The sequence below is a fragment of the Apium graveolens genome, chromosome 3, assembly GCF_009905375.1.
Source record: "Apium graveolens cultivar Ventura chromosome 3, ASM990537v1, whole genome shotgun sequence".
In the NCBI taxonomy this organism is placed as follows: domain Eukaryota; kingdom Viridiplantae; phylum Streptophyta; class Magnoliopsida; order Apiales; family Apiaceae; genus Apium; species Apium graveolens.
In genome coordinates this window covers 183,995,792-184,015,306 of record NC_133649.1, presented here as the reverse complement: position 1 = coordinate 184,015,306, position 19,515 = coordinate 183,995,792, and the positions used below count along the sequence as shown (strand labels likewise).

General features: G+C 34.5%; 1 non-coding gene across 1 annotated transcript; it reads left to right on the top strand.

Moving 5' to 3' along the window:
* The first annotated feature begins 6,539 nt into the window (after positions 1-6,539).
* LOC141716082 (small nucleolar RNA R71) lies at positions 6,540-6,646 on the top strand. The gene has a single exon (XR_012572812.1). It is a non-coding gene; the product is annotated as a small nucleolar RNA R71 (small nucleolar RNA).
* The last annotated feature ends 12,869 nt before the right edge of the window (positions 6,647-19,515 follow it).

Below are 19,515 nucleotides of genomic sequence, written 5' to 3'. Positions count from 1 at the left end.
TGTGTCATGGCCTTATCTTGTACATCGTCCATTGTTTTGCATAAATACTTTTTCAGTTCTTCATATAGAGGAGACTCTCTTTCAAGCCCCCTTCTGAAAGCCTCTATTGTTGTTGGTACATCACAGTTTGTAATCGTTACCTTTTATCTGTTGAATCTTGTCAAGTAATCACGCAGTGGCTCTCTATGACGTTGTACAATCTTATACAAATCACCTGTAGTTTTCTTGAACACTCTGCTACTAGCAAATTGCATGTTAAATGCATCCTCCAATTTTGCAAATGTCTTGATATTCCTATGTTGCAAGTTCACGAACCATTACAAAACTGGTCCTGACAATGTTGAACCAAAGACTTTACACATACAGGCTTCCTTTAAATTATAAGTAATAGGTACTATGAACATTCGCTGTTTATATTGAGCAATGTGTTCTAACGGGTCACTAGTACCGTCGTACGGTCTCATTTGTGGCACCGTGAAGCGCTTTGGAATATCCACCAGAGCTATGTTGTCATGAAAATGTGAATCAGCGTAGCTTGTAGGGGTCGCCTTCTTCATTGGCTTTAGTTCCCCAAAAATTCTTTCTATTAAGTCGCTCACTTCCTGTAACTCCTTTTTAAACTCTTCTGCAATTGAATTTGAGACTTAGTGCTCCTATGACGTGATTTTCTTATGTCATTGTCTCCTTCCCTATCTTCACGACCATCATAACGTTGTTCAACACGATGCCTCTCTGTGTCATTGTCGTTGTCTGGTACGTCTTCTGTACCTTCTATCTTAACAAAGTTATCAGTGCCTTTCGTTGGTCCTTCCTGTTGACCCCAATCCTCCGTGTCGTCCATGTCCAAGCGTTTCAAATCACACTCCGAATTGTCTTCTTTGTAACCGTCTTAGTTTTGGATTTGGCCATGGTCAATTATTTCTTCAGTGTCTCATTTTCTGAACGTATCTTTTCCATTTCTTCTTCTTGTAATTTTTTCATCGCCACTACCATCTCTTTGTTACATTCAGCTTGGTCTCCCTGATCTGTAATTCAGACTTCCACGTTGTCGCCAGTCATTGTAACGTTTTAAACAAATCCTTAGCAAGTTTACCAAAGACGGCGCCAATTGTTTTTATCGAATTTTGTAAGTTAAATGCTAAGGGTGTTGGATTATGTAAAAGAATTAAAAAGACTATGTTAAGGCAAAGAACGCAAGAAATTGGTAACGCGGAAAACCCAAGAACGGGAAAAAACCGCGGGTGGAATTGAGTACCCAACCTACCAAAAAATTCACTAATGATTCGGATAAGATTACAATGATTTAAAGATAATACATCATCATCATCATCTTGAGCTCAATTTCTTCCTCTAAATGACAGTGTTTATGCTTGTGAATGTGTGTGAACAGAATGCGGTGGTTTTGTATTATTTTCGTGTATATCAGATGAGTGCACGCCCTTGGTGTTTGCTTGAATGTGTGTATATATTATATTCTCTCCCTCCTCCCGTTGCCCTCCTTTTCTCCATTCAAATGAGCACTTTATCCCCCTTTTTTCTCTAACTCCCCTCCCTTTTCTCCTGCCTCAAGATGTGGTTGCACCATTTTCTTCATTACTCAACTTTCTTCCTTGATATTCGTTATAGTGTACGACTTCATCTTCTTCTTCATATTTCAGTATATCTTGATCTGTTGGCATCTATGACGTCTGTGTAGCTACTCGCCTGTCGTCCGACTTCACCACGTCTAAAAGTTCTTGACATAACAAAAGAGAATATATATAAGAACATAGTGATCGAGAATTAGGGAGTAAAAATTTTCTTTGATGAAGATTGTGTGAAATTTCCTTTAAAATACATTAGCTTAAAATCCGTGCGATGTACGGTTGTTTTATACAATTATTATTTTATTTTATTTATTTGAATATTTATTCATTATATTTTTAAAGAGAAATCATGTGAAAATATATATAACTTATTATATCTATATATACATATTTCATTATATTATAAAGGTTATTTTTAATAATTAAGTTTAAAATAAAAAAAAATTATAAACGGGCACGGTGTTTAGAAAAATATGTACCTGGTCCAATTAAATAGGTCTTGTGTTTCAATCAAATTTTTTTATTTTTAAATTCGTTAGGTTGTTGATAATATTCAAATTTTGGCCTAATTTATATAATAACTATCACAATTAATCTAATCATAATTTTAATTTAAAAAATCAACTAATTATATTTAGCTTGTTTTTAATTTTGTTTAAAACCGAATTAATATTATAATTTTATTTTAACTTGGACAAATAATATATAATACTTTATTTTAACTGGTCAAATTATATTATGATTTTATTATGGATCAATCCTATAAATTTTTAGACCAAATAAATGATATATATCATTTCGTTTTAGCTCGACACTATACACCGATCAAATAATCGTATCTAATTCTATTGTAATAAATATTATGGATGTTATTGACATAGACATATGCCATAATTATACAAAATTTTGTTTTAGCGCACATACAACGCTAATTTTACGAACCAAACCCGAATAATTATATTTAGTTTGCTCTCAATTTTATTTTAGCTTAGTTAAATAATAATTTTCCTTTAACAGGGATGAATAATATATATCAACTATTTTAGCCCAAGACCATTACACAAAATAACAAATTATCTTTTGATTTTAATTTTATTTTAATCTGGTTCAGTATTTCATTTTTTCGGCGAATCAATAATATTTATTAATTTATTTTAGCCTGAAACCAAACATACCGACCAAATTCAACTAATTATCCTTAATTGCTTTTAAACTTATTTTAACTCCGATCAATAGTATAATTCTGTTTTAGTTCAGTTGAATAATGTATATTACTTTGTTCAATTCTGAGGTCGTTAAAATGATAGTTGGGTTTTAAAAAAAGTAGTATGAATAATATAGATACATAAATAATATTATAATTATATAAATTTAAATATCATACTGATTAACCGACTACAAAATTTTTAATATTTTGGTGTGCTATTACAAATTTTTCATTATTTTGAAATAGTTAAAGATAAATCAAATTAAAGTGTACATTAATATAATAGATACGAAAATTTTATTTTAACCCGCTACGTCCATTATATCGCCACCAGATTATGCAGTTTTTCTCTAATTTTGTATTAAAATGGTTGGTTAAATAATATAAAATACCGATTATTTAAATTTTAATGAACCTGTAAGATATTGTATTTCAGCGGAGTTTGCTATAACGATTGGCTATATTTTTAAAATAGTATATTATTATTATTATTATTTCTATTTGTTACAAATAGAATATTTTATTTCAGTATGATAACAGCTGATTTGGCACATCGCTACACGTCTTCAGAGGTTCAACAAATATGGCCAACATCATTAGATAAGCTAAAATTTTAGCTAATGGATTTATATCATTGGAGTGCATAATATTTTTATATAATCTCTATAATAATAATTATGAAATTCCACATAGACTTTTAACCAATGATTTTGTACCATTGGAGATACCCTTAGCCCCTAATCATAATCTACATTAATTTTGTTCGCGTTAGGCTCGCCATATCTACCAACTAAATATGTTAGCATTATTTTGGTTTCCACTTTGTTTTAGTTCGAACTTATAATTATGTTCGCTTATTTTATTTTAATCCACTAAGCTTATAATATACGTTAATTTTAATTTAATTCTCTAAGCTCATTGTTTCCACCTTTGAATATTATCAGTTTTAGTAGAGTTATATAGAGGTTTATTTTTATTTTAGACCAAACCATTATTATATATTAATTTTATTTTAACCCACCGGATTGATATTATATTTGTTTTAGCAAATTAGTTTTAGAGGTTTATTTTATTAGCCCTTTTTCATAATCTACATTAATTTTGTTCACGTTAGACTCGCCGTATCGACCAACTAAATATATTACCATTATTTTGGTTTCCACTTTGTTTTAGTTCGGACCTATAATTACGTACATTTATTTTATTTTAATCCACTAAGCTTTTAATATATGTTAATTTTAATTTAATCCTCTAAGCCCATTGTTTCCACCGTCGAATACTATATCTGTTTTAGTAGAGTTGTATGGGTTTTTTTTGTTTTAGACTAAACCCTTATTATATATTAATTTTAGTTCAACCCACAAGACTGATATTATATTATTTTTAGAAAAGTAGTTTTTAGAGGTTTATTTTATTTTGTTAAGACTGCTAATATAAAATAATTTTATTTAAACCTCATATCAGGCTCATTATACTGACCAATAGATTACATTTCGTTTAATTTTTTAAAATAATGTAGATGTATATAAAATAATAAAATAAGGTTTTTATAAATAAATATAAAAGTAATTAAGTTAAATAACTAAATACAAAAAAGCTGGTAAAGAAATATAAGTTATCGAGTTTTTTTCCTGAAAACGTCGATTCGATGTGACAAAAAAAATTTAGCAGATGAAATTATGCTTTATGTAATAAGAAGAGGATAAATACATTTGTTATTGTATACCTTAACACTAATTATTATGATTGTGCTCTGGAGGGGAACACTTAATAAAATAATGTTAGGAATATGTCATAGGATTGATGATAAATTCACCAAAATACCTTAGTAGATTTGATTCAGTATTTTTCTAGCTCTCGACGGATGATCACCTTTACATCCATTGAGAGAGTAGTTTATGTATCAATAAGTTTTGTAACACATTCCTGCATTCTACAATACCTTAAATATCTAGAAGTTGTAGGATATTAAAAGTCATATTGACTACTAGTTTGATATGCAAAATAGGTTGGTTAATTGTAAATATTAGATGCCTTGTAATTTTGCATAAGTCAAATAGAGTTAACTATTATGGAAGACCTTCAACGGATGATTCCACAAGGTTTCGATGGATGACCCAAGTCACATTCAACGAATGATCTAATGAAGCTTCGGCGGATGATTTAACACAATTTCAACGGATAATCTAATGAAGCTTCAACGGATGTTTAAATTTAAATTGCAGTTGATCGTGACTTGACAGTCACATGGGTTGATTAGATGCAAATGGAATATGGTTACAGGTTTTAGAGAACAAAGAAGTATTTCCATTTCCATGCTAACTTGAAGATATTCAAAGATGCTAGATAGAGAAATGAAGAAGCATGTAATTAGGCTAACATACTTTTGTCTTATTAGTTTGTCTTTTTACCATGTAGCTTGATGATATATAAACCAAGAGTAGAAAGTAGAGAAATAATTAATCAAGGGAGTAAGCAATCAACTAGATAAATAGATAAATTTGTATCTGTAAAGAATTTCTATGTTCTTTTGTAATTCTACTTGTAGGCAGCTGTGTACAGTCGTTGTATCACAGAGTTCTCAATCTTATATATATCTCTGGTGGAAAAGTTCAATCCACCAGAAAGTTTTTAAATACTTATGTTTAATTACTTTGTGTTTGATTACTTCAATATTTTCATTCCACAATTTAACTTAATCAAACACAGTTATATATATATTTGAGATAGAACAGTTCTTAAAATCGAAAAGAAACCAGAATTACATTCAACCCCCCTTCTGTAATTCTTTATCGGATTGTTTGGGAGTAACAATTGGTATCAGAGCAAACTCTTGAAGAACAAAGAGTTTAAATATCACAACATCTAACAAGATGAGTAGAAAGGATGTTGGAGTAAAAATTCCATTTCTGGACAAAGACAACTATCACCACTGGAAGGTGAAAATGCACCTTCATCTCCTCTCTCAAGATGAAGAATATGTGGACTGTACTGAGAAAGGTCCTCATGTCCCTATGAGCGCTGCTACAGGAAATGAGCCATCTATCCCAAATCCTAGAGCATAATGGTCTGATCCACATATTGAGCAAGTTCATAAGGATAAGAAGGCCATGAACATTTTGTTCAATGGTGTTGATGGTGACATGTTTGACAGCATCATCAATTGCAAAAGTGCTAAGAAAGTCTGGGATACAATTCAAGTCATATGTGATGGAACTGAGCAAGTAAGGGAAAACAAAATGCAACTCTTGATTCAGCAATATGAGCATTTTTTTAGTGAAGAAAGTGAGTCACTCACTGACATTTTTAGTAGGTTTCAAAAACTGCTAAATGCTCTAAAGCTGCATGGAAGAGTCTATCAGACAAAGGACTCAAACCTCAAATTTCTTAGATCTTTACCAAAGGAATGGAAGCCTATGATAGTCTCATGTGCACCAGCACAAAGCTCACAGACACTTGTAATCTGATTAACCCCTTAATTAGCCAAAGAATCCACCTTCTTTGTTAAAGCCTTAAGCTGAGCAGCTATAGCAGTAGCTGCATCCACCTCCAGAATTCCTACTACCTTGCCTTGAGTTAATCTCTGAGAAGGGTTCTGGTATTCATTAGCAGCCATCAGTTCAATCAACTCATAAGCTTCATCATAGCTCTTAGCCAATAAGGCTCCACCTGATGTTGCATCAAGCATGGGTCTAGATTGTGCTCCCAAGCCATTACAAAAGCAGTTGATAATCATCCAATCAGGCATCCCATGATGAGGACACTTCCTAAGCATCTCCTTATAATGCTCCCAAACTTCACATAAAGACTCTCCCGATTGCTGAGCAAATTGAATAGGAGCGTTCCTGATTGCAGCTGTCTTTGCCATAGGGAAGAATTTAGTAAGAAACTTCTGAGCAAGATCTTCCCAAGTAGTAATAGAGCCTGGTGGTAGAGAATGCAACCAACACTTAGCTTTATCCCTCAGAGAGAATGGGAAAAGCCTCAGCTTTATAGCATCTTCAGAAACATTGTTGAATTTGGACGTGTCGCAGATCTCGATGAAATCTATAATGTGCATTTTGGGTTCTGAATCATGCTAGAGTTGACTTCAAAAGTATTAGCCGCGATGGCTGGTCTGATAATGCTAGACTAAATATCATTGATCTTTGGCTGAGAATAATCCATCAAAGCTTTCGGATTCGCTACTGGTTCTCCCATTGCAATAATAGCATCTTCTTCAACTTTCTCAACTACTTCAAAAACCTCTTCAACCACTTCCACTTCTTCCTCCGCTTTATCCAGTGTTCTCTTGCGAGATCGAGAATGCGTTAGCATAAAAGCTCTATAGAGTACCTAAAACACAAACAAGCAAACAAGTAAGTAAAATATCCGAGCCAGTGAACTTTAACGACCACTTATGTCAAGCACCTAAACTAAAACTTAACACTGAGTCCCCGGCAGCGGCGCCAAAAACTTGTTAGGACGAAAACACGCGCTAAAATTACACACAAGTATACGCGTTCACAAGTAGTAAAAGATATCAATCATATTCATTCCCACAGAGACTAGTTTAGGTTAACTTCAATTTATGCACTTATGCAACAATGATATGGCTATTGTTCAATGCTAAGACAAATAACAAATTATGTTTTGATTAAACTAAGTGATTATACTAAATAGCATTAACTAAGAGAATTGAGGTTGAATTAATTCTATGAAACAAACATGGGATTCTAACTTCATTAAATACTTCATTCAAAGTCATTGATCTTAACCTTAGTATGCAATGATGATGACAACTAATCAGATAACACGAAACTAGTAAACGCCAACTTTCGTTGTACGAATACCCTACTACCAGACATCAACAAAAGAGATAGAAGATGAATAGACACCAATTATGTTGAGACCCTATATGTTTATAGAATTTGACAACATAAAGGTTTAATGCGCAAGTTATCTATCGTGATTACATAGGGCAAGTAAGATGGTTAAAATTACATGCGAATCATGCATAACAATTATACATGAACCTATGCTAGCATGGCAAGTTCTAAACCTCTATATTCACTGTCGCTTCAATAGAGATTAACACGCTATCTTATATATCCGCGATGCACATAAGATAAATAAGCACAACCCATACTAGGATATCATACAATCACCACACACTATGTATCGAAACAACTAACTATAGAAATCCATAGGTAAATCCTTTAGAACCCCACGATAACGATTAATTCATAACTGAACTCATCATCACCGTGGGTTCCGATGAAAGTATGGTAAATAAACTAAAATAAACTAGGTATGAAATAAATGAATAAATATATCAAAGTACGTTAACAACAGTATTAGGTTCAAGCAACAAAGAAAACAAACATCCAAGATTACAACTTAAGTAAAGAATCACAAGTAAAAACTAGATATTCTTCTCCTTCGTTGTATTGTGTTATTAGGTCTTCTCGTCCCTATCTTCTTGCTCTATGTTATGAAAAACGTCTTTTTGGAGTCTTTAAATACCGGCCCATCCAATCAGAAGTCCAGCAGATTAATCTTCTATTAGAAACATGATTCTTTACAAACGATCTAGCGCGGCCACCCTGAGATCCCGCGCGGCCGCTCTGAGTATGGCGCGGCCGCTCCCAAGTGTAGCGCGACCGCCCTGAGCTTTTGGAAGAACTGGTTTTTTTCTTATTTCTTGACAGTAAATGTTGGTTTCTTTCGCGCAATCAGACAAGGCTCCATCCTAACACTCTTCTAAGCATAAATCATGCAAGATTCACTCCTTCTTTTGAATATGCCCTGAAATGCAAAACACTACAAAAACACAAACAACTTGAGTATAAAACACCAATTCGAGCCTTTAAAAAGCGTTCTAAGTGGACATAAATGTTACTTAACATTATACTGTGAGATATGGCTTGATTTCTAAAGACAATGTCATCTTTGAGGAAGTTGCCCTAGTGGATGGACTCAAGCATAATCTGTTGAGTATCAGCCAGCTTTGTGACAAGGGCAACTCAGTAACATTCAATTTTGAAGCCTGTGTTGTGACCAACAAGAAAAGTAACAAAGTGGTTCTCACTGGAGTAAGAAAAGGAAACGTGTATCTAGCTGACTTTAACTCATCAAATGCATAATCTGTCACTTGTCTCTTCAGCAAGGCAAATCAAGATGAAGTTGGTTATGGCATAAGAAGTTGTCCTATCTGAACTTCAAGACTATAAATGAACTAGTCAGGAAAGATTTTGTAAGAGGCATTCCTCAAGTGGAATTCTCAAAGGATGGATTGTGTGATGCTTGTCAGAAAGAAAAGCAGATCAAGACATCATTCAAAAAGAAGCTTGATTCAACAATTAAAGAACCTTTACAATTACTGTACATGGATTTATTTGGACCAGTCAATGTGTTGTCTATCTTAAAGAAAAGATATTACCTAGTAATTGTGGATGATTTCTCAAAGTTCTCTTGGATATATTTTCTCAAATCCAAAGATGAAGCTAGTGAAAACATCATCAATCACATAAGGCAAGTCAACAATCATCCTGATCTCAAAGTTAGAATAATCAGGAGTGATGGAAAGGAAGAACAGATCTCTTATTGAAGCTTCAAGAACAATGCTAGAAGAATCAAAGTTACCAACATACTTTTGGGTAGAAGCTGTAAATATTGTATGCTACACTCAGAATATTTCTTTGGTTAATCAAGAAAAATGCATGATACCCTACCAATTGTTCAAGAATAGGAAACCAACATTAAACTTTCTTCATGTCTTTGGCTGTAAATGTTATATCTTAAGAAATCAAACTGAGCAGCATAGAAAGTTTGATGCCAAAGCAGATGAAGGCAGTTTTGTTGGGTATGCAGTTGGAAAAGTATACAGAGTCTATAATCTGAGAACCAACAGTGTTATGGAATCTGTACATGTTGTGTTTGATGATAAGAATATTGAAGGACTGCAAGATGGAGATTTCCATGAAAGCCTCAAATTTGACAATGTTGAGATAATTTGTGATGATAGTGATGATGAAAGTGACCAAGGGACAATATCTAAGGATAATGCAGAAAAATCTACAACAAATGAAGCACAAAATTCAATATCTGTCGAAAGACCAAGTGCATCATCCGTTGAAAGACAACCTGCATCATCCATCGAGAGGCAAAGATCAACATCCATTGAGCCATCAATAGGAGTTGAAAATCAATGCATATCACAATTAGAAAGAACCCCAACTTCAAGTCAAAGATCCACTAACTCGGGGGGGGGGAGTTTATTCTAATCAAAACTCAATCACTCATCAAGATAATTATGAGGCCTCTTCATCTAGAGCTAATCTATCACAACAGAGAAAATGGACTAGATATCACCTATTTAAATTAATTATTGGTGATGTATCTTTTAGAGTGCAAAATAGGAAAGCAACTAAATAAGAATGTCTAAACAGCAGCTTTCTGTCTCAGGAAGAGCCTAACAAGGTAGAAGAAGCTCTGATGGATCCTGATTGGGTTTGAGCTATGTGGGATGAGCTAAACCAATTTGAAAGGAATAAAGTTTGAAAGCTAGTACCCAAGACTAAAGGAAAGAATCCTATTGACACCAAGTGGGTATTCAGAAACAAGATGGATGAAAATTGCATAGTAGTCAGGAACAAAGCTAGATTGGTTGTTAAGGGCTATTGTCAACAAGAAGGAATAGATTTTGATGAGACTTTTGCATCTTCCAGCTTGTCAAAAGAAAGTGAGAGACGTGCCACCTTAGATGGTGAAGGTGAGGGTGTGAGGGTGGGAAACCAAGGGGAGCCCTTGATGCAACAAAAGAGAGAAATTGATAGAAATGCAGGTACAAATGAAACTTGGGAAGAGCCCATTGTTAGTGAGTTAAGGGATGTCAATGAGGCTGAAAAGAAGCAGCTATTTCAGAAAGAATATCAAGTTATCTTAGACTCGGTTTCTTATGAAGTTGAGGCATTTACTCACCCTGATCCAGCTTATCAAACTTTGGATGAACAGGATAATGAGGCTGTTGAGAGAATACTAAACTTGGTGCACACAACATCATCTATGCTAAGGACCAAGGATGCAATCAATGTCATGCCCTCCACAACTGGTGATGTTTAAGAGTTTTCTGAAGACTCCTTTGGGGATAATGGTGAGGATGATGAAGGAGAAGACATGAACATAGGGGGAGATGTAGATATTCCATCATGGATGATGCACAAGGAATGCACTTACTCACATCTCCAATCCATACTTTTCAAGCTAATTCATGATACCCAAAGTGCAGTTCAAGCATCCACAAGTGCCAGCACCAAAAGTCTACTCAAAGCCCATATGGAATCTCTCTAACTGCACAAAATACAAGCTCTCAAATAAAGTCAGGTTGTAGATGAACTAAAGCAAGAACTTGCTGAAGTTAAACAAGACTTTGTTGCAAGGTTGGATGCTAGGCTTCCAAACACAACAATGATAGAGATAGTCCAGAAGCTCAGGAAGGAAGCTGATTTAAACAGAAAAGTTGAGGCCATGGATTCAAGACTAACAAATGTGGAGGAATCAATGGCCAAGATACTTGAAAATCAGGAAACTCAGACAAGTCTGCAACAGCAATTGGTGGCTGCACAAACTTTAAACCCTGCTCAACTTGATGCTAACAAAAAGGGGGAGAATAACGCTATCATTACAGTTAGTAAGGGGGAGTCAGTTAGTGAGGGGGAGAAAGTGCAAGTCAAGATAGCAGCAGTAGAACTAGAGCTGAAAGAGAAATGGAAGAAGCTTGATGAGAAGATTGAGAAGAATTTTGGTCCAATTGAGAAACAAGACAAAGCTATGATACAATTCACTCAATTGAGACCAATTTCAATCAATAAACTGAGCTTAGGGAATATGGAAAGGGGTCAACCCTCAGCAAGAAGACCACTACAGTTCAATGTGATTTTACAATCAAAGAGAAACTATCCAAATAATTCAAGCAAAATCCATTGGACCTAGTCTATGAAACTCCTAAACCTGATGAAAAGAAGCTGTTTGGTAGATCTATTATTTATCATAAAGATCCTAGAGACTCAGTCTTGATGAAGAGAATTGCTAAAATCTATAGGCATGGCAAATTTATCTGTGTGATGGCTGGACATCCACAGTTTGCAGAAGCTAAGAAAGATGAAAAGGTGAAGCTCAAACAACAGCAAAGGCAAGCTGCCTTAGATGCCAAGAACCAAGCTAAGAAGCCTGCAACCACAGTATCTGAAATGCCTGTTATGATAGCTGAGTCTCTGAATGAAGAAAAGAAGGAAGAACCAAAGCAGACAAAGAAACCATGACTGAAATTCAGACCAAAGAGGAAGCTGAATTTTGATGAAGACAAGGAAAAGAACATGCCAACCCAATCTACCATTTCAAGTCAACCAGCCATGCCCACAATGGAGCAGGCCGAATTCAAGGTTTATTCTGATATAAATTTCCATGGTGAACCCCTAATTCCTAAGAATGAACCTTTAGATTGGGAAAGCCTACCAATTCCTGATCTAAACATCCCAATTCCAACCAAACCAAAGAAAACAAAGTCAAGAGCATTCAAAAAGGCCAAACCTGTCAGACTTAGCCAAACCCAAACCAACTATCAATAAGGGAGATCAACTCTACATCTGTGACATTAAGGAATTCTCTGGCATCAATCTTTACTTGGATAGGATAGATGAAATTAGAGCTATTGATACTTATAAAATACTCCCAGAAAGATTGGTGTTCAGGTACAAGGGTGGAAAAGAGCTAACATGGCCTCTTCACAGAATTGTCAATGAAGGCTATTCTATCTTAGTGAAGATTTTCTCCTCAACAAAGAAGAACTTTGGGTTCAACATTGTTGCCAAAAGGATGGTACTGAACAAAATTTAGGAGATAATAAAAAATAGGAGAGACCCAAATGCACTCCTAAGAGTCTTAACTATTCCCTACAGTAGAGATAGAGTGCATTTGAGGCCATAATGGATAATGGAGTTCAAGGATGAAAAGAACATCAGAAGATTCTTCAAATTAGAAGATCAGCTAAAGATTTCAAGCAATGAAACTCTCATGGAGATGCAAGAGATGTTTGATCAGTCTAATGAAGATGAATCTGAATTCTTTAGGCAACTTCAACACTAGATTGAAGAGAATAATGAGAAGCTGGGAAAGAGGACTAAACATTCAAGGAAGTAAGATAAATTTGCTCAGTCTAAATGAGCACCTTGAAAATGGCTTGTGGGATTTTCTATGAACCTTTGTCTGTGTTGGTCCCAATATGTTTATAGAAGGGGGGGTTGAATACAAACTTTACCATTTAATAAAATTTAATGCGGAATAAAAAAGTGAAATAAAATTCAAGTTAAATAAAACTATTATTAAATTTGAAAGGTGTTATAACAACGGTATCGTTTACAAGGGAATAATCTTAAATAAATTATCACAAATCTAGAATAAATTTGACATGAACTTTTTCTATTTTTGCAATAAAAAGATCAAATGCTAGAAGCAATTTGAGATTAAGTTCTAGGTATTTTGATCCGCTAGATAGTTACACAAGAACAAGAGTATAATTTTTAGGGGTTTAGATTTAACTTTAATTGCTAGAAATTAATAATCTGATTTGGCAGTTGAAGAGATGAGATGTTGAGTTAATTTCTTCTGCGGCTGCTGCTTAGTTTGTTCTTGAGTGGTTGAAGTGTAGTGAATGTCTTCTGCTGCTTGTCTTTAATAATTCACTCAACAAAATTAATTGAACTAGCATGACTATCTGAGAATTGGCATGATTTTCGGTGAGACAATCTGATTGAATTAGCAAGACAATCATTATGACAATTGCTTTGACTGGCATGACAATCAGTGAGACAATCTGTTGAACTAGCAAGACAATCGGCATGACAATCTGTTGAACTAGCAAGACAATCGGCATGACAATCTGATTGAATTAGCAAGACAATCGGTATGACAATTGCTTGAACTGGCATGACTTTCGGTATGACAATTGATTGGCATACCAGTTCAATTGATTGTCATGCTGAATTAATATTGAATATAAATTCAAAATCAATTTTGAAAATTCATAATATTAATTCAAAATTAATTAATCAATTAATTCAATTTATAAATAAATTAATCTTTGTAGATATAATTTATTTTCTTAATTAAATTATATGACTTAATTAATTAATAGAGAATTAATACTACTCTTGAACAACAACCATTCTTCTGAAAATCTTCTGAAAATTATGAATCAATATCACCACTTTAATGTTGACACTCGATGTACTGTCTGGTTCATGAGTGACTAACTTCCATGACGTTTCTTCATGTCTTGACTTTGATAACTTGATTATCTTCAGATTAAATCCCTGTAATTATCTGATACCCTGACAAGATCTTTGTCACTTGATTAAATCCACAATCCTGATTTATATCACTGAGGCTTGATCAATTTCTTGAACTTCTTCCAGTGAAGTAATTCCTCAAGTCTGTAAATGAACATTATTTCTGAATCCTTTGACAGATGTTACTTTGTGAGATCTCTTTGACGATAGATCCACTATTTACTTGTTACATTCTTATTTGAGTTGAGTTTAATCCTCGAATAAACAAATAGGCTATGACATATGCCTTTCAATCTCCCCCTATTTGTTTGTTAGAAAATAACAACAAATACCTAGAGGATAACTCAACTAACAAATAAGAAAAAAGTGTAAACAAAAATGCAAAGTAAATAGCAGAAAAGTTCTGGATTATATTTAACATTTTCCAGATTCCAAAAGAAATCAAGGTAGATGTTCCTCTAGACTGAACATATCTTCAAGTAGTTTCATCTTCATTTCCTTGGTTCTTCAAATCTATTCCAGATAATACTTCTCAGCCTTGAAGTAATTATCTGCAGCTTCTTTTGTACAACTACATTTCCTGTTGAGAAGCGCATATCTCTCTTGCTTCTCCCCCTATGAGAATTAACTGCTTAAAGGAGATCACCTTTGTTTACCACATCTCCCGTATAATATGATCCGCGGATAAAAACCAATGGTACTCCCCTTTTTGGAAAATAGCTTTTTCCCTTATGAAGAATAGTGATGAACCAAACCACTTCTTCTGATTACTAGGAAATCACCTTGTGTTTACCACCTCTCCCGAACAATAGGATCCGTAGTTACAAACAACAATGGTGTGGTGTAGTGTACATATGCTTTACCTTTTTCCTCCTCCCTGCTATTTCTCCCCCTTAGTTGAAGAATCCTCCAAACTATTACTTAAGCTTTTATTTCCCCCTTAGAGAAGGAATGTATGCCGTTGTCTGAAGGAGTTCTCATATTTCACTTGGTTGGAAAAGAAATAACAAGTAGTTTCTCTTTTTTCCTCACTGTGAGTGTGTGATTCTGTTTAGTGTACCTCACATGTGTTTCACTCTTCTCTCCACTCGTGTTTACACTCATTCTCACAAGTGTATCACTCCTCTCATAGCTCCAAATTCAGTTGTACCTGTAAGGAAAATCATCTTAGCCATCCTTAAGGAGGTCACAGGTGGTGCAATGGGAGTTCGCAAATCCCCATCCTTGTTAAACTCGTCAGATGAATCTGAGTCATAATCTACAAGTTGCTAGTTTCCCTTTTAGGGTTCCAGATTTGAACTCTGGGAAGGTAAACAATGATCCAACGAATTTAGCATAAAGATCAAAGTGATGCATCCAGGGGATTTAAGCCTGGGGAGGTAGACACTGACCACTGACATATGGCTATTAGATCAGTATCCTCTCCTAACACCACTAAAGGCAATTGGTCCATTAAAGAACCTAGAACAATCGAATATGACCTTAAAATGGTCGAAACTCTTGTTTCTGTCAACTCCTCCTTTGTGTGTGTAACATTTCCTTGTGCATCAAAAATTGTTTATGTTTGAGGTGGTGACACTACATCGGATACCCTGGCCGATAGGCAAATTTCAATAGACGCACCCTGTTGAGAGGATGAATCTAGTAACTATTTTTGTGCCTTTTTAGCCATTACATCTTTTTGAGAAGATGTATGGGGGCTAGCAGTTGTCTCGGTTTAAATACTACTCATCTTTGTAGGAGACAGAGCTGCTGGGTTGACTTTGGAACCTTCCTTATGTGGTGCACTAAGGCACTATTTCCATCACGCTCATTCATACTTCGTTTTAGTGGTAAGAGAGTGTTGGTTGGTTCTGTTTCTGTGTTTGTCTTTACAGTCTGGGATAGAAGTTGTGGGTTTTCAACCTCATGACTATCAATGAAAGAAGGCCATTGGAGGCTGAACCTGTATCACAGAACATATGGTAATAGAGATATAATGTACATAAGATCTATAATGAATGAAAATTATACATTTAACCTTTTGAGATAAATGATGTACAATAGTGATTTCAAAAGATTTTAATGAAATAAGAAATCACTAATATAGAAAGAAGTTTGATTTTCTCCTAAAACTGTTCGAGTGCACAAGTCTGTTTGTAGACCAACATATAACATTATCAATATGTCACTGCACATATAAAACAATATGTTTGTGCCTAGTGATAGGAGAGTTATAAATATGAAGACTCTACTAGTTCATATTAAATTGTAACTTCAGTTAGAGTGTCATACCATGTCTTTGACGATTGCTTGAGTGGTACACTAGTTCATACCAACCTAAAGTGAGATTGTGAAGAAGAGATTGCATAGTCCAATAGATCTGCAACTGCAAAGTGTATGAACTGTGGTGCATTGACTTCTTTTTTTGACTCACCAACCAGGAGTGCACTTGTACACATCGTCAATGATAACATTTCCAGCTTGCAAACAGACATATCCCTCAGTTAAACCTTTCATGTTATCTCCAAAGGTAACCACTGGGCCAGCTTTCTCAACCACATTTGATAGCAAGGCTCTATCTCGGGTCATATGTCTTGACCATCCGCTGTCAAGAATCCACACTACCGGTTCCACCTATTTAATGCCATGCAATACAAATGGATTAGAACTTCTTCGGAACCCAAACTTGGTTGGGTCCGGCATACTTGTAGAATTGGCCTTTATCAGGCAAAACAACATTCTTAACTTTTATGTTCTCAACTTTTTCAACGACTGGACATTTGACCTTGTAAACAGCCTTAACAAATTTCTGTTTAGGCTTAGGCACAAATGTCTCCTTTCTAGCCTTAGGAGGACTAGCAGTCTTCGACCTATCATGCTTCCTATTATTCACATGCTGACGAGGAGTGGTCTTATCACTAGAAACATGCCTACCATTAAAATAAGCATACATCAAATTAAAAGCACAAGACATATAATTAGGAACACCACATACTTTATGAGAGGGATTAACAACAGGAAAATTATGCATGGTAGACATGGCCGAAAGGCATATGTCATAGCCTATTTATTTATTCGAGGATTTAACTCAACTCAAATAAGGATGTAACAAGTAAATAGTGGTTATATCGTCAAAGAGATCTCACTAAGTAACATATGTTAAAGGATTAAGTAACATTGTTCATCTACAGACTTGAGGACTTAATTCACTGGAAAAAGCTCAAGAAATTGATCAAGCCTCGGTGATATAAATCAAGATTGTGGATTTAATCAAGTGACAGAGATCTTGTCAGGGTATCAATTAATTACAGGGATTTAATCTGAAGACAATCAAGACATGAAGAAATATCACAGAAGTTAGTCATTCATGAACCAGACAGTACATCGAGTGTCAACATTGAAGTGGTGAAATGGATTCATAATTTTCAGTGATTTTCAGAAGATTGTCAGAAGAGTGGTTGCTGTTCAAGAATAGTATTAATTTTCTATTAATTAATTAAGTCATATAATTTAATTAAGAAAATAAATTATATCTGCAAAGATTAATTTATTGATTAATTAAATTAATTGGTTAATTAATTCTGAATTAATATTATGTATTTTTCAGAAAAGATTTTGAATTAATATTCAATATTAACTTAGCAAGACAAATATTTGAAATGGTATGACAATTGAATTGTCATACCGAAAGTCTTTCCAAGTCTTTTTAGATTGGCTTGCCGATAGTCTTTCCAGCTTAAAGGATTGTCTTGCCGATAGTCTTTCCAGTTCAATCAATAGTCTCACCGATTGTCTTGCTAGATCAAAAGGATTGTCTTGCCAACAAATCAAGTGGGATGTTTGATTACTTAAAAAAAGAAGCTAATTTTCAATAGAACACATTGAATATCTCAACCAATTGAAGAACAAAAAACAAAAAGAAAAGCAGAGAACTTATTGTCTTCAACTACAATATTTCAGGACATTAATTTCTAGTATTTATTGTTAAATCTAAACCACTAGAAATCCTTCTCTTGTTCTTGTGTAACTATCTAGCGGATCAAAATCCCTATAACTTAATCTCAAATTGCTTTTAGCATTTGATCTTTTTATTTCAAAAATAGAAAAAGTTCATGTCGAATTTATTCTAGATTTGGAATAATTTATTTGAGATTAATCCCTTATAAACGATACCGTTGTTGTAACACCTTTCAAGTTTAATAATAGTTTTATTTAACTTGAATTTTGTTTCACTTTTTTATTCCGTATTTTATTGGATTAAACGGTATAGTTTGTATTCAACCCCCCTTCTACAAACATATTGGGACCTAACAATTGGTATCAGAGCCTTCTGATTAACGAACAAATCAAGATCCTAGACTTTTGTGATTTTTCCACTCCTTGAATTTTTATTTACTCAAAAATTCATAATGACTACACAAAAAGTTGGAACCGTTAAAATTCCACTGTTCGATAAAGAAAATTATATTATGTGGAAGAAGAAGATGCTCTTGTTTTTACAAGTTGCAAATCCCAAATATCTGGACGTGTTAAAGAAGGGTCCAAAAATTCCGATGGTTATTGAACCAGAGGTTATAGAAGATGATGTTGTAATTACCAAATCTAGAACCTATGTAAAGGATCCTGAGGATTTTTCTCCTGCTGAAAAAGAAGAAGCCTCCTTGGATGCCAGCCTTCAATTAATTTTAGTTGATTCCCTTGATCCCTTGATGAACAGACATGTGATGAACTGTAAAAATTCCAAACACAACTGGGAAACTATTGAGGTGATTAATGAAGGCACAGAGGAAGTTCGGGAGAACAAGTTAGAGATCCTAACCTCGGAGTATGAACATTTTAAATCCAATTCAGGAGAAGGAATTACTGAAGTGTTTGAGAGGTACAATGCATTGATCAACAACCTGAACATAAATGGAAAATATTATTCAATCAGGGAGGTCAACAAAAAGTTCCTTTTAACACTGCCAACTCATCTTGAACATAGAATCACTGCCATAAGAGAAGTGAGAGATCTGAATGAGATTTCTTTGGAAAGGCTCTATGGTGTGGTAAAAACCTATGAGTTGGAGCAGATTCAGCAGAAGGAAGTCTACGGGAAAGGAAGAGTGGTCAACACGTCTACTGCTTTAGTAGCTAAAGAACAACAACAACAACAACCACAACAACAACAACCACAACAACAACAACAATCTCAATAGTCAGAGAGAATGGTACAGTCTTCCAAGGCTGAAGAAAATGTGATAGTAGCAGAATTTGATCCTCCTACTACAAATCGATCAGGAGATGATTTTTACTCCTTGGAAGAACTGGAGTAATTGGAAGATGAGTCAATGGCCCTGATTGTCAAGAGATTCTCCAATGTCAGATTCAAGAGGAATCCCAAGTTCAAGTACAAGTCCAACTACAACAGATT